General features: G+C 37.4%; 1 protein-coding gene across 1 annotated transcript in view; it reads right to left on the bottom strand.

Moving 5' to 3' along the window:
* Positions 1-17,627, bottom strand: part of MLIP (muscular LMNA interacting protein) — a 107,711-nt gene that overhangs the window by 61,778 nt on the left and 28,306 nt on the right. The window lies entirely within an intron of this gene.

Here is a 17,627-nt window from a genome sequence, read left to right as displayed (position 1 = left end):
ACATGCTTATTATTAACTATATTGGTCATTGTTTATTCAATTCTTCTTTAACAGACAAAATACTGCCTTGATTATACTCATCAACATCCTATATATTCTAGTGGTGTTCCACAGCAGACAGGAGAACATTTGTTCAATAATTTGTTATTCTTTCAATTTTCCATAAAAGAATCAGAAAACCATATTCAATTCATTTCAAGGTTGGTTTTATCTTTATTTAACTCCACTTCAGTAGAACAACAATTTAATTATACCAGTGTATCTGGGCAGTATATTTGCTTTACAACTGAAAGCAAATTGGGAAAACCTTTGCTCTGCATAAAGAAAGCAAAACATGTTCACATTTCCTAATGCAAATGCAGCTAATTCTGAACAATATCTGGGATGAATTCTAATTCAAGTATCTTCTCCCATTTTCTATGGGCCATTCGGCCACATATACCAACTAACTTTGTGTCTGGCTGCTTATTCCTCCCTCCCCATCTTGCCTTCTCTCTAGACCCGAGTACATACGGCCTGAAAGCACTAAAGACAAGAGAGACTAAGAAAAGGCAATTTCACCTGAACGTTCAGTTTTATCACAGTGCTCTCTCATCCCTCCCATCTTCTTCACAGGACATACAAGACAGGGAAACAAAGTCCACACCATGTTACAACCCTCCGTTGCTTTGTCAGATATAAAGACGAGGAATGCAAATGCCTCATCAAGGTAAAAGGAGGGAAGCACATACCAAACCATTGAACCTGACATGCTGACTTTCCCACTACTTGTTGTAAAAAATCCTTCTTTCTAATTCCAAACTATGGAGTATATTGATTGTCCTTTGCTTTATCATCTGATTTAAAAGTTATGGCAGTTAATTGTCTTTTCAATAAACTCCAGTATGCAGAGGCTCGAATTGTATTGAATGATACAGGAAAACAGGATTATTGCTTTGGTTCTTTTTTTTTTTTGCTTGCTTGTTTAAAATGAAATAAATTGGAGAGCTATGACTTTCATTATGCTTCTTTGTAATTTGCATCTTTAAGTAAATAGCAGTTACGGAACAGAGTGGAATTATGGTTTACAATACTTGATCTTCTCATGGCTGAAACATGAAAAATGATAAATGCTATAACTATAAACGAATATAAGTTACTTCCACAACTGCCTCCTGGAGTGCTTGAGCAAAACAGAGTCATGTTATTTGTAGAAATGCTATCAAGTGTTCTTTTCTCTACCACTCTGCTCTCTCAGACACATCCAGGTGTGCAGGTACAAGGTGGTCTCCTATTTTTCTCTACCCCTCATTTCACACAAGTGGCTAAGCACTGGCGTATATGATGCATAGCCTGAATCAGTAGCAAAAAAGTAACTGCTAAATGCTCCAACATGGCAGGAGCTCAGGATGTCATTTTATGTGAAGGAGAAATGTAGGTCTGTCATTCTCTCAGCAGCCAAGGCACCTGAATCTGATCATTGCTTTTGATAAAACAGCAACACAAATTTTAAATATTATTAGCCAGCACATTAAGCACTTAGTCCTTTCTCCTGATAAAAGTCAGAGTAACATCAGTAATCGAGAGTGTGCTCACTAGCGATCAGCTGCCAGTCCCCACAATGCAGCCAGGGATGCGAGCACCTGCTGTACCTGAAGGTGGCTTCAAGCAGGATTACTTGCACACAGGCAGAAGCACTCATCACATTAGCACTAGTGATTTCTGCACAGCTGATCTGATTCACACGCTTACACAGTACCTGGGCCTACACTAAAATCAACCAGAGATGGCCTTTGCTTTCCTACAGATCTGTAGCTGTCTTTAATTAGGAAATGCAGCTGGTGACTCTGGTACCTCAGTTGCCTTTACTAATACTTTTTCCCTCTACCTCACCCTCTTGTCATGCTCGTTTTGACACTCAACAGCAGCTGTTCTGTATCAGTGGGTATTCTTGTGTCAGAGTGCAAAATATTCCTTACAAAAGAAAAAGGAAGAGTGTGCAAATAGCAAGCCCAAACACTAGCAGATTTATAGAAAATTACAATCAAATGTGCTAACATTGTTAAACTCACAGTATTTCATGTGCATATTTGTAATGAGGAAACACAAACAAAAAGTCAAGCTATAGGCTCCAGGCTGTTGCATAGTAACGGGGAGATCTTGCTAGCACCTAATTCTGTACTGTGTCTTACCTTGCACTTTTACTTTTATTGCTTTGGCATAAAAATTAAAGAACACACAAAGAAAACCTTGCTGTGTTTGGCCTAAAAGACTCTATGGAAATAATCAACAAAATTGCTCGCAAGCTAAAACTAAGATAGGAAAACAAAAAGACGGGCAAGCAAGAATTTTTTCAGTTGGAAGATGCCATGAAAGCATAGCATTATTTATATTCCCCTAGTATATATTATTTTTCTAGAGTTTAGAAAGCATATATGAGCAAATAGAATTACTGCATTTCAGAAAGATTTAAGTTGCCAGATACCGTGTGAGGCAGTGATAGGAATGCGCTCCTCTTAGTTTCACTCATAGCAAGCGAGAAACAGAAACTTCCAGCAGGTAAAACTGGTCATGCAATCTAGGCTGCATCACAGGAACCTAGCCAACAATCAAATATCACAAGAGTAGCCAGAAAATACAAACATTTCCACTGGGGTAAACAACAGAGAAATAATTCTCACTTAAAAATATTTTTAAGTAGTTATTTTCATTTTATAGATTTAAAAAAATAAGTAAAAATATTTTGAAATTTTAAATTTTAATTGAACAATGTGAAGCAGAAGGAACTGTTACATACTACTTTTTTTTTTAAGGTACAAAAAGGATTTTTGCACCTTTTTTCATATGCTCATCTCATTTACTCTCTCTCTCTCTGGCTACCCTTGAAGAACTGAAGGAAATGAACAGATTGGAATTCCAGTGTTTAATTACATCTATTAATAGCACTCTGACATGTAGGAGTAAACAAGAGAGAGACAAGCTTAAAATTCAAATATATGTAATCATATATTAAACTTCTTATCATCTTTCCTCCATAATCAGTAGTAACAGCAAAAGGAATTCAATGCCATACATTCTCTTCTGCTGGAATTCACGTGAATCAATGCAATTACAGGGACAGAAAAATACCAAATGCTGAAGTCAATTGAAGGAATTGGCTTCAATCTATTGAAGTCAATACCAAGGAATTCTGTTTTATATTACATAATCAACTTTATGCACAATGAAATAATTGATTGTTTCTAATTGCAGCATTCATGGTATTTAGTTCTTCAAGAACATAAATTATAAAGTTTAATATAAATAACCATTGAATATACATCAAAGGCTATTGGCTGCTGCATAATGCATTGCCAAATAGCTTCAAAAGAAAAAATTTATTCTAGATGACTTCTGTGAGTTCCTATGTCATCAGTTTACAAACAGGTTTGTTGCATAATTTATACCATCAATTTGCAATTGCCCTAGGGATAGCAACTTAGATTATATTAATTATTGTTTTCATTACCACATCTTCTACAGTCCTTACTCATAGAGCACATTTTTAATGTCTTGGTTGCCTTATGAACACAAACCAAGGCTTCCATTTAATCTATCATATGCTCTATATGCATTCAGCATACTGCCTATTTTATAATTTAAATTGAGGTCCCATTGCTTTTTAGGATTTCCTTCTGGAATACAGATGGCTAAAGTAAAAGAATGTGCTGGTTCACATTACCACTTCTTCCACTGATTTGCTCATGTTAGTCATTTCAAAAATAAAACAACACCCTGAGAAAACCTCACTCTTGATCATCAAGTCTTTCCTTTTGAAGATATGTATTTGTTTAAAGGCCAGAAAAGGAAATATATGCATAAATAATTGCAAAATAGTAAGTGTATATCATGACATAGAGGCATGTTGACTGAAGCACTGTTATACTCAGAGCCCAGATTCACATGCCCACAATCCCTGAGTGATAAATATAGCTCTAACACTGAGAGAGAGCACAGCTAATGTCATTCACCCAGCCAGGGAGAGAGGCCATCAAAAACACAGCCTGGGTTCTGTAACCTCTCCTTAAACTCCTTTTCTGTGTTCAGACTAAAGTCAAACCACAGAGACATTGTCTCCTCCTCATACGGAGAAAAAGTCTAGTCTACTGCAGATGGAATTATCAGTTAATGAGATGTAAGAATTTTCAGCCTATCTTCATATCCTGACTTATTATAGCTATCACAGTAACCTAATATGGATTAGCTGTTTATTGTGTAATATGAGCTCTGGCTTATCTAAAACCTTTTACAAACAGAAGCAGATGATCATCTGAACACCAGCTTTCCATCTGTGAAACTTCGGGGGAAAAAGCTAAATCCATTCCAAAAGTCCAGGATGAAATTACAGTCAAGCTGAAGTTTGTGCCAAAGTTCCAAATGACAGCTGTGGTCGGAGCTTCCCCAAGCCCTGCGATGTGCCCATTGTATCACCCTCAGTAAAACAGTTTTTCCTTCTTTCAATACAGCAGCACACACTAAAGTGCAGATAAATATCTTTTGAAAATTAATGTGTGTAAAGCACTAGAAAGAGCAAATGAATAATAGTATAAAATTGTAATCTATTATTCAAAATGTAAGAGCTCGTTCAGATGAAGTGTTTCTTTTCAAACATCATTTTAATTAGCTCTTCAGCCCAGCAGACTCTATACAACTGTAATAGCCCTTTCATACCGCTCTACACATACGCAGCTAAGTTTGATGAAAAGTAAGTAAAGGTAACCTTTAATTTCCTCCTTTTGCAAAGGCCAAGTAAAATACTTTGCCTGTTATGCTTAACTGATTAAACTGAATGCAGTTTGAGTAAATGGCCATAAAACAGACCCTAAGGTGACCTAGGTCTTTAAATCCTGTTTTAGGATCACTAACAACCTTATTTGCTCCAGTCTTCTAAATTTCCTAAGAAACAACATCTTCTAAGCTAAAACACCTCTGTTGTAATATCCCAAGCTGCTCTAGTCTATCACCTACACACAAACCCTCATCTAGGCAGTCCCACACCCAGACTGCCTCCAACTTCTCCCTCAGCAGGTAATCACCACTTCCTTCTGTCTGTCCTGTGTGTTTTGTGTGGATCAACCAGAAATCATGCTGATTTTGCAGTAGTGTGGCCAAGTTTGCCATCTGGTCTTGCATAGAAGGCAGTCAAGGACTGGCAAAAGTAGACTGAAGAAGTTTGAAGGCTGATTGCAGAAGAAAATAAAAAGAACCCAGAAGTGGTGCTGTCTAACATGCACGCGGACTGCTTATCAAACACATTAGAAGTGGGAGACTTTAGATCAATTCAATGCCTGTAGATACATAAAAATATCTGTACCTAAACGGGGGTTCTTACAAGGTCATAGGACCTATGAGTTCATATGTAGAACATCCATACTAGCACATGCACAAATACATTTAAAAACTCTGTTATACATAATATATGCTTATACAATGTCATGATACTTCTGCCCAACAAAAAGCCTGCAGACTGCTTAGTCACATTAGTGTAACAGCAGCAAGGCACAATAGATCTCAGTTTTCCAGTCCATTTTTTAACAACTTCATCTCAATTATTCAGCGAGAAATTGAAAGTTAGAATTTATTCTTTTTCCTGTAAGAGTTTCTTGCAATTTCAGCCCTGCAAGAGAGTCCCAGAATGCTGCTGTCATCTTCATAGAAGTCTTGAAGCACATTCTCATCAATTCCCTTCACTGTCTTTTCCCAAATGCTGCACCTATAATAAATAGGTGCAGTTTTCAATTCAAGCACTGGGAGTAGAAATAAATCCCTACTTCCATCTGTCAGAGCTGAGAGATCAGTCTTGTGGGATGATGCTAGCAAGGAACTTCAGTTTTACAGTATCACACATCAGCCATTATCCCTTTGGTGTCCTGAGATGTCTAAGTGGTTGAGAACCAGAGGGATTTCAGCCAGACCAGCTCGCCCCACACAGAGCTGAGGCTCACATGTGGTGAGGTTCCACCACCACACCACTGAGCACTGGCAGTCCTGCCCTCACCACCACAGGAGAATCAAGCCCATGTGGCACTGCCAACACAGATGAGCACCTCAGCAGTTTTTCTTTAAAAAATGTGTTGCAGAACAAGTTTGGTAACACACCAGTAATGCTGTTGCAAGCAATATATTTCAGAAGCAGGTGGTGCCCAGAATCACATCTGTGCCTATATATATCCCGGCATGTGTCTTCTAACAGACCATTAATTTTGTACAATGAACTAACTATTGACTCCAGAAAAAGGAAATAAATAATAAATAAAACATGTCATGTTAGCATAGCTTGAAGGCTGTTGAAGAAAAACAGGGGATTTTAAAAGATGCTTCCAGAAGTACAAGCACGAGATAGTAGCAGAAGCCTTGAAAGTGCAAGTATGGGATAGGCGTCCTATGGCTACAAGCACAAAACATTACTCATTACAGGAAAGCAAGCCTGTGTCCTGGTATTAAGGACAACAGAGGAAGCAAAGAACCAGTATCCAGCATATGTAAAACATTTCAAGGATCAGAGAATTTGGATATAAAATTTGCTGGCCAGTAAAGAAGGAACAAGTAAACTGTAAGCAAAGATAGAAAAGTAACTTCAAGTGGGCTCAAAGTGCAGAGTAAGCCCCGCCATCAACATCGTGCACCTCCCCACAAACAACTGGAGATGCTGGCAGTGTCCATAACAATGCACAGAAAATATAAGAAGTGGTAGAAATGAGAAAGTCTGTGTAGGTTGGTTTTAACTGTATGATCATGGAGAATGAGCTGTAATAATAGGAGCATTTAGACTTTAAGTATGAATATCACTGTAGCTGGACTACATCATCATACAAGCCCCATATATGTGAGAGTTTGTGTGCATTTGTGTGACCAGTACAATGAGAAGGTTCTAAGACAAAACAAATTGAAGAAAGGGTAAGTATGAGAAGTAGTACATGAAAATCTTTTTCAAATGGGCAAACTCATTATATTAGTGGTCCAGTTGAATACACAAGAAATTATAAATTCAGAATGCCAAGAATCAGCTCAGTCTCCCCAAGACCACCAGGATACACCGGAATCTGCAACGAACAAGTTGAACCCCATCCAAGAAGGCTGTATCTGCTATACACAGAAAAAGACTGCAGGATTACACATACAGACTACTCACCTAGAAGCCAAAGGCGTTTTAGTAGAACATTCTGCTTCTATACAAAGGGTTGCCCTGCCAGCTGTGGCTCCAGCTGCATAGCTGTGAGTTAGTGCACGAGCGTACATGAAACCTGCTTGAGTAACCAAATGCACTCTGGGAATAATTATCTGCTGTTAATAAGAACAGCCTCATTCTATTAGTGAAAGTATCTTGGCAAGTAAAAGGTGTACTGACAAATGTTTGTTGTGATGAGTGCATCCTCTGACCTGTCCCCCTGTCGGGGAAAAGGGAATTAAAAACCTTATAACTCTGTGATCAGACTGCTAATATTTCAATTAAAGTAACTACATTTTTTTGTATCTCTGTGTGTGTTTCTCAAGCATGCATAAGTTGCACAAGGTATTTTGTCTTCCACCACACCCTTGAGGCTTGGTAGTGATCCAGATGCAGATGAGACTGAGCATTTCCCACCTGTGCAATATTTCTGCTCATTTTTGAAGAATGCCTTACTGCTTTGTTTGGACACAACTGAAGGTAGACTGGTACAGCCTCACTTCAGCAATAAGGCATTTTAAACATTTCCAGGTTAACAGTTGTGTATGAAATCCCTCATGGATTCTCACGAGGATATGCTGGATGTCAGGACTCTCAGTGTTTCACCTGATGTTAGCAAGAGCACTTTAGCACTATTTTGGTGAAAACAACAGCATTTTTTTCACAAAAATATTTTCTCTGTATTTCCCCAGGTGTAACTCTATCCAAAACAATTCAGCACAGGGTGTGAACGCCCCTGTCATCCAAATCTGACAGCAAGAAATGAACAACCATAGCCCTTTGTACCAGGGTCACCTGGTATTGTAGCACTTACTCTAAAAAAATTCTCCTCAAACCCAGAGGACCACAGGTTCAGTCCCAAATTCACTCTCACCACCAGCACTTTCAGCAAAGAAAACTTTCCAGGAGAGGACAGAAGATAGTTTCAAACACTCCCCACCGAGAGACTTCAGCTACCTCTGTGTAACTTGAACATACCCATTCCCATGCCCTAGGTTAACAGCTCCTGTCATTTTACCTCCTGCCCCTGATAAAACCAACCACCTCCACCTGCTCTCATCCAAACACCAAAACACAGGGAGATGCTCACCCATGTCCTGCAGGTACTATATGTCTCCACTGACAGCTGTCTCCTCGTTTTTACTGTTTATTCTTCCCTAAAAGTTTCCTTTTCCTCTTATTTTCCTCTCTTATTACTTCTGTATATGCTTAGCTAAACAATGTTAAAAGTACATTTAACTTCTTTATAGCTTTTTCAGTTTAGTTTATTACAAATATTTTTATTTTGAAAACTGTAAAAAGTAAGAGGTTTTGAGAGTTAGAATGTTTTGGACAAGTTTGGTTTAATAGTAAAGTAACTTTTCATATAGAAATAATTGATCTGGCAAGGCAAAAGGAAAGGTTGATGTGATTTGCTTTTGGCAGCACAGATTCTATCAATTACTCTCCTGTGTTTGGACCTTTCTATTATTATTATCCTAAAAAGTTTTACTTAATTTAAATCTCTGAAGGATTACATTTTCAATAGATAAGTCCTTTCACAAATTGCTATATCTTTTGTCTGAGCACCTGTCTTGCTAAGGAACTATATCTTTGGAGCAGGGATCCAAAGGATATACAGAAACACGTAGAGCTGTACAGCTTAAACTTTCAAAGGCCATATAGCTGCCACCCACATACCAATGACAGATAATAACATATCTTTCACATTTTGGACTTATTTCCCTAAGTGATCCTGACATACTCTCAAATATGATTTTCAGGACTCAAAAAACCATCTGGCCTCTGGATTTGTCAGGTTTTTCTATGAACCAGAAGAGAGCATTTTGAAAAAAGAAAAGCTATGCTGCCATAGATTTCAGGACAGGCAAATTAAAAGCTTAGTCTTTATCCACTCGTATATGACCAAACTGAGGACTTCTAGTTAATCTGCTGTCATTTTTTCTCTGCCATCCTAGTAGATAGCAGTGCAAGTCTTATGATACCAGCTAACCTATGTTATTCAGCTCTTTTCCATAAAGAAGAGAATGGAGTTCTCATTGATGGTAATTAGGGATACACAGAGTATTTTAGAAATATCAGATGCTAAATTTTCAGCTTTTGAACAAAGCACATGTAAGAGAAGGCAGTTAGTATTTTAATCACTAAGAAATGGATTATTTCATCTCATATTATCAGCAATAGGCTTCCCATCAGAAGCTGTACCACCTTTTACAGTCATCTGTGCAAGCGATTTAATGAATAATCAATACAAGCTCCCGTCTACAAGCATTCTTACCTGTCCTCTGCTAATAAAACTCAGTGGGCTGATAATTCAGATGACTCTTTCTCCAGACTGTTGTCTGTAGTATGTAAAGCACAGTCAGACGATAAATAAAAAATGAACATTAAAAAATCAGCAAATAAATGTCTGCGATAGAACTGAAGAAGAGGTCCTATTTTCCCCTTCTCAGCAAGGATTTTCAGAGGTCCTTTTAATGAGCTATTTTCTGAGTAGGTCTGTGTGGGCCCAGAAGAATGCTGGCTACAAAGAGCAATTATTCTGGCACTCAACTACTAACAAACAATAAGGTAAAGCTGAATGGCTGTTGGCTTCTTCTGCACATTCACAGGAGGGCAGGATAATAAACTTAGAATCTTGTTTTCTTCTCTGTGCTAATCATTAAAAAGAGGCTGCCTTTAAACATTTAACTTGAGCTTTTCCAGATATCAAGAATACTGCAAGTTTAACAGTTACAGGGTCATTTTCATATGACTTTATTTGTTGGGAAGAATAGCTACACTTGTTCCAGTTAAATTATTTTATTTTTATTTTTCCAACCAAAGTGTTTGTGTGAAAATTGTCATTTTACAAACTTGACTTTGTCTCATCAAAAAACAAAAATTCTTAGCTCTCCATTTTGGCGTAATCATCCAACTAAATACAGTCATGTACCATTCTTCGGATATTTTAGAATGTAGGAGAAAGAATAGAACAACTGTAGGAGAACAGCAGACTGTACATTTTGCACCAAGAACAAGCATAATTTCTGTAGCCAACAAATCTGGGAAGCCCTCAAACTGAAATCTATACTTTGCCTCAGGCCTCCTGTGCAGCTCTGAGTAACCTAAGTAACCTTGTCTATACTTAAATATTCTGACAGTTCATGGGTAACTGTAACTTCTTCACCATATAGTCCCAGATACTCTACATCCACATGACGTTATTTGACTAGTTTTGGTGAAGGTAACACACATAGTTAGCATGTGCCAGCCTTAACTTAGGACAACTCCCACCTCTCCAGTTTCTGTACCTAGGGATGACAAGGCATCTATCAAAGCTCCCATGTGAGTCCAGCCAAGTAGCTCTTCCTGACTGGAACTATTCCATTCATATGGCCATCTTTACCTGTGTCATGCTCTGGTTTTTGCCCTACAACTCATATTCCCACCAGAAGAGTGATATAAACTATGTTGTTCACTTTAAAAATCAGATTTTCCTTCTTTCTAGCCTTATACTCTTATATTTCAGTGCCAATTAACACATCTACTGACCAGTGATTCTTTCCTTCCTCTTTTTATAAATTTACTATAATTTATTCATTCTTATCACTTAGATTTCTCTTGGTCACTCTTCTTTCCATTTCCAGTTTGCAATCTAATTACGGCAGAGTTTACAACATCTGAAGTGGACTTCTGGAAAAGTGAGATAACACTTCATGACCAAATATGCTACTAACGTCAAGCTTCTAAAGAAGAGTCTTCCAGATTTAAGCAAAACCCCATCAGTGTTGTAAAGAATACTTTAGGCTTTCCGTTGAAAATGTGCAATTAACACTATCTCTGTAGATGCTATGAACTAACCAAAAGGATCACAGTATTCTAAAAAAGGGCAGGGGACGTAATTTCAATGAACAAAAATCCATACACTGTCATTTACTTCCTATCAAGATTTTCTTCCGAAGTTCCCAGTGTAAGAATTCAGATGACAATGCAATGGAAAACACTTTTGCATGTAGTAAGAAAGAATACAGATTCAGTACTTGATTCTTATATATTTGTACTTTCATGTTGCATCTTCATTCTAAGCACTTGGAAGAAGGCATGGATGTAATAATTGTAGCTTTAGATTAAAGAAGCACTTGAGTTAATTTGCTGCCAGAACTACAATATCAGAGATTTTATAAACATTTTTATCACCTTAAAATATTTCAAATTCTGTATTTCCTATAATACCACAAAACAAACTAATAACAGTCAAGGTCTACCCTGACAGTAATTCCAGTATATTCCATGTAGATTCTTAAACCACCCTTGTCATCAGGGAGAACTCTTCACTCTCAGGTTGTGCACTACGTGACATTACTAACATAAACCACATGGGGTGTATTCTTTCTCTCCTCCTGTCCACAGGTTTAGCATTTTGATGATATTATGAGTGTTCAAAAGTCAAGATTCTCTTGTGCTGTTTTTTCTATTAGCTAAGGACACATGCCCTCTTCTTCAAACTATAGGTTTTAGATTCCGATATTCTGTAGCCATTTAAAGGGACCTTTGCTCTGTTTGTCTTAGTGGCAGATGACTCTGCAACCTCCTGAGAGCAGAGCAGCCAGATTCAGGGATAATGTTGGTTGCTTACTGCAATGTTCCAAAAATGCCTGGATCAAGGAAAATCCTGCAAGACTTCAGGAGAAATTAATTTTTTTTTTATCACTTTGGATCATTTTTTTTCTGAAAGTTACTTGAAATATGCCAAATTTTACTCAAGGTCTGAGTGAAAATGAATGTGATTCTGAGTTTCTGAACTTGGCCATAGCTTTCAAAAGGGAAGAAATATATCTTGGATGTCAATTAAACCTTATTTCTGTCCTTACTAACAGTATCATCATACTTCCAATTATAACAAGATACATGATTTCAAAAAAAAACTCAACTCTGAATTAGTCAACTTCAAAACTCTGGAAAATAATATTATAAATGCATAATTTGCTACCAGCAGAGATGGTTTTTTATTTTTCATTCATCTCCTGAAAAATGTATTTCAGGTAGAAATGAAGATTGCAATTCAAATTGTATAAATTAGGAGATTAATATAAAGTTATAAAACCACAAGCAGTTCAGTTATCAGTTTTTTCATTTAAGATATCAGTCATAGTTTTAATTTCCAAGATCTGGGATAACTAAACCAGACATCAAATATATATCCTTCATTTAAATTCAACAGGAAAGAACCTATAACTTATGTATTACTTTTTCACCCAATGTTTTGGCAAGTCAGAAGATTTACAGATAATAAAGAGATCTGAGCTTAGCAAAAGTCATTCTTATGCATCAGCAAATGACTTTTGTTAGTATTCTTTATCCCAGAGATTATATGTCCTGTGAACAATATTAAGAAATCACAAGAATTTTTAATTAAGCTCTCCTATCTGTCTGCACAAGGCATCATACAATCTGAAAGCTTCATAATCAATGCCTTCTGAACAGCTTCATCACCTTACATAACACAGAATCATATCTAGTCTCAAATTACAAGAAATACATTTAAAAAAACCTAAAACTGTAAGTCATGTATTAAGAACATTCTAGCAGCAATGTATTGGCAATTCAGTGTAATTTTGATTATTAACACTTTGCACTAAAGCTTCGGGTTTTTCAAAATAGTCTCAATTTTTGCAAAAAAGGCATTGCTGTATTATTTATGTCAAATAGAATTAGACTTCATGTTCCTACTGACTATGGTGGTTTCTTCAGGAAAAAAAAGTGATTAGAAACTCAGTCTTGCCAATGCTATCCACCTGAGATTTTGATTACAGGAGAGACGACGGGTCCACGGGAGAGCTCAGGCACTCAAGAAAAGGACAAGGCAGATGTGCCCACAGGACCAATCCTCTTTCCTGAAATACTCATTCTCTGACTCTTAAAGAAGTGTAATTAATGACATGTATCTTACCAAAAAGTAGTTCCCTCATGCAATATATGTCTCACACTTCCAGCCTCTGATTTTGCATCTGCCCTGCCTAATAGGTCTTGTTTGTTAACTAGCCAGGAATTGGCATGGAGAAAAGAGTTTGAAAATTAAGAAAGTTAAACTAGTTATTTTTGGAAATAACTCAAAAGCGCTGTTGTAATGAGTACTTATTTTTTCTCTGCTGTCCAGAAAAGTTTCTTATTGAAAATTACCAAATATATTAGTAGCTGTTAAAATTTCACTAATTTAAAATGTTGCCTTTAATTTCATTAGAAGAAGGCAGACGCTGAGGTGTGCTGCATGTACTAATGCCTCATCTGACTGTGTTGCGATTGCACATAGGAAATCTCTTCTCCTTTTCAGTTCTGAGTTGGACCAAGAATTTTTCATTTAAGTATTTTCTTCCACATTAAAACAAGTCTGTTTACTTGAACAAAACCTTTTAACAGAATATATTTGGTTACATTCACTTTTTTTCTGGAAGGTTCCTTGAATCCAGGATGGAATGATTAGTGGAAACACCAGAACGGAGATACAGAACTGCTTTTAAATATGCTGCTCTTTGAAAGACAAGATGGAAACTTACCCCAAGTTTCCTACAGTGCTGATGAATGCCCCAGCTACCAGACTATTTTGAGATGTCTCTTTCTCAGATGAGTTTTTCAGCATAAGCTTCAAAAGGTGTCTTCCTCCATAAGCATCAAAAAGCAAATAGCCAAAGGTTTAAACCTTCCTTCAGATAAAGTTTTTTCTAGTCAAAAATGCCAGACCCAGTCACTGAACGTTATAGTGCTGACACGACCTTCCAGGGTCAGAGAAGCATTTGGCACAGAAATCCTGATGCAAAGGTCTTGGATGAAGGATTTGAGGAGTGAGCAAGGAGCTTTAGATAACTTGGAGATGACAGGTTTTGTTCTGCAGTACTCGCTGGAACCTGCCTTTCTCCTACAAGCAGCCAAGACCCACTGCAGCACCTGATGGTCATAAACAAGCCAGAAGGCTGCAGGTGAAGAGTCTTTCATTAGCCTTCATTCTTCTTCCAAAACAATGCATCTGAGAAACACACATGGTCACAGATAGATTGGTAGGCATTTTTGTTTGGCTTCTCACTAACAATAAATAAACACAAGATTTAAGGCTGCACTGGCCCATAGCTGTTCTTGGCAGAATTCAACAGCAAAAAGGGCTTATATAGGGGATTTGTGCTACAAAAAAAAAAAAAAAATCAGGTCTTCTTAAGAACTCCCTGGCTGCTACACAGGACACAAACTATTTCTTAGTCATTACACTTTCACTCCATTTTAATAGAACCTCAAACATCCATTAGAACATGCAGGATTAGCAGGCTTTGGCATGCTTTCTGTAGAAACCGTGTGTCTGTGTGTGTGTGTGTATGTATGTATTTGTAAAATGAAAGACTGGAGAATGCTATGTGTGTAGAGATGAAGTGTCAAGAATTTGGGATTTGCTTTTGCAAATAGCTAGGTCAGCAGACTATATCCTTGTCATATTACAATAAACTAGGCCTTGCTCACATGAAACTCCAGTTTTTAATGGTTACCTGGGAAAAATTTTGATTTGAGCTAGATGTTGTGAATTTTCTGAGATCGCATAAAAATAAAAATAAAACAGGCTGTCTTATATTTGCACCTTCCAACTTAAAGCTACACTTCATTCCATGAAGACTAATGAAAGGCACAGTTCCATAAGAATCATGCTGTATCATATCAAAAGAGCAAATTCTAAGTGATCAGCTTGTTTCAGCCCCCTTATAATTACTCAAGTGGCACACTTCAGAAGTTTTCTCATCCAAACTTGGTTTATCTCTCTTGGAGTGTGTGCACCTGATTGTGAGTTTATTTTAAAAGGTTATTATCTATCAGTGGAGCTGCAGATAGTGAACCAGCCATCTGTGGGCTGCTAGATATCTGCAACTGCAAAATAAAAAAAAATTACCATGAAGAAAATGGATTTACTTAAATAGCCTTCCACTACTTCTTCCCTGGACAGCATGAGAATTTGTCTCCACTAATAGGGGATAATTCATTTAAATATGTTAATCAAGCAGTTGCATTCTGATACCTGGTAAAACAAGACTAAAACTTCACAAAAAACTCTTTTTCAGGATTTCTTATTCAGCAGCATTGCAATTCTGCATCACTTCTAACATAGTTAGCTTTTTTTTGCTGTTTGTCACCATTTTGAAAAAGCTAGTATACAAATACACAGTTAGAAAGTATATTCTGGGTAAGAATTTTTATACACTGCATCCCTCATTACAACTGATGGGAAAAATAAACCCTCTAGTAAGAATTCATATTTCATCTCTGTTCAGATTGAGTTTGCACCTTTCCAGCACCCACTACTAACCAAGTTATGAAACACACAGCTCCTGGGAGCCTAATGAGTGACAGTCCAATGCACAAACTTTTTTCTTTTTTAATTACAAAATTACAATATAATTACTGAAAAATGAAATCTAAAATAAAATAAAGGCACAATATCTTTGAAAAATATGCAAAGAATGAAATTTACTCATGTAGCAGCAAAAGAAGGTGCACAAAAAGCCACCAGATGTTAGTTAGCTGTTAGATCTTGAGATCAAATGTAAAAGATTTTCCAACACTCAATTAAATTCTGTTCAGAATGCAGAGAACCATTAAAAGCTTCTTGAAACTTTCTACGGAAAATTGAATCATTAGAGGGGGAAAGCCCCCTAATGAATAAGAACATTTAGGGGAAAAAAAGTTAAAATACCAATAAAAACTAGGTTAGTATGAAGGAACACAGAGGGATTCATTTAAAAATAGATAGAAAAACTACAAAAACATCCATGTAAACAATTAATATTTAGGGCAATGCAGAAGCAGCTGAGGACTAGCTGCTGATCAGGACATGGGAATGAAAAGGACAATTTAGATCCCTCACTCTGGCCCAGTGAATATTCAATTAGTTAAACAACAGGAAAGACTTTCATTAGGAGAAACTCACTGACATAATCTGTGCCTAATGATGAGGTATTGTAATTCTCCTGCAAATGAAGAGATCTGAGTTCAATTCATAATGTTGGCCCCTTTCTCACAGTGTTCTCTAGGTGTCAGCTCTCTGCCACAGCCTGAAACAGGACACTGGACCAGCCAAGACTCTGGTTGATCCAGTGTGGCAGTTTTTATAGTCTCATTCTTGTAAGAAACTGATATCTAGTTTAGAGGCCTACATTTGGAACTAGTCACAGCTGAGAATGCTGAGCAAGGCGAGCTGCTCCTCTGTGGCCCCACTTCAGATGCTTACCGTTTTCAAGGGCTGGGGGTTAGGCTCTTTTCTACAGTTGGCTTATTGTGATGCATCCCTGAGGCAGCTCCTGATCACGACTCTGGGGTGATAACTTTCCTGGGTGATTACTGCAGATAGATCCAAATGACCCCTTCTTAAGCTCCTGAGCTCGGGAGACCTGAGCCACTCTGGGTCAGCAGCCACGCAAATACAGCGTAATTGTATAACACGTCACCTAATTTAATAAGTACAGCAGAGCTCTGTGCTAACCAAATGACTCATCCTCCACACTGAAGTGGCTCCCATCCAGATGGTGCACAGTGTGATGGGAGGCACTAGCCTCCTTTCCTTTAAACCTGGCCCTCCAAGCTTTAGAGGTAGTATGCATGTAGCACTGCCCAGGGGTTGCAAAAGTTCCCAAATCACCTGAAGATTAGTGCTGCGAAGGCAATGCTGAACAAAGAGCCACTGTGGTCCCATCCCAAATGACTCACAGGTCCCAGCAAGCACCTCTCAGTTCTCACAAGAGATGTTTTCTGTTCAAATTTCCTGCACTGCTGAATTGTTTATGTTTTAGAGAAACCTCCATGCTCCTTCCATAGCACCCATATGGTGAAAATAAAAGTCTATGGCCAAATCAACTCCAGTGAGATCTAGGGTGGTAAGACATCAGGAACTTGTGTAAGTAAAAGCTTCACCGCTCAAGTTCCCACCATTCATTCATTCAGAGTCCATGCCAGTTATATTCCCCTCAAATTCCTGTACTTTGGAGGGTTATGCAATTTGTAGTGCATTTTTTTCTAGAATACCTCTGCTAGATCAGCCTAGTAGTTTCATACCAGTCATTCACATTCAGAAGTTAGCAACCTCTAATCAATTTTAAATTGCAATCAAATGATTGGCACATTTTAAAAATACATCAGTCATTACATTAGTAATACTACAATTCCATTGCCAACAGAAAAAGTATGTTTTTCCAGACATCTAATTTTGAAGGAAACATAAAAAATGGATTTGCATTCTGAAAAAGGAAAAATCCTTGAATGACATTGAATTTGTTCATATATTGAATTGCTGGCAATGAAATTAACTGTATGACAGCCTCTCGTAAGAAAATGTTACCTATAAGCATTTCATATCCAAACCAATTAATGATATTTTTCTCACTAGGGAAAGAAAGAAAGAAAGAAGGAAGGAAAGAAAGAAGGAAGGAAGGAA

Source organism: Neopelma chrysocephalum, unplaced genomic scaffold (genome assembly GCF_003984885.1).
Source record: "Neopelma chrysocephalum unplaced genomic scaffold, ASM398488v2 Primary Assembly neopelma1_104, whole genome shotgun sequence".
Classification (NCBI taxonomy): domain Eukaryota; kingdom Metazoa; phylum Chordata; class Aves; order Passeriformes; family Pipridae; genus Neopelma; species Neopelma chrysocephalum.
The sequence above is the reverse complement of the archived record's forward strand: the minus strand, read 5'-3'. Positions and strand labels throughout refer to the sequence as shown.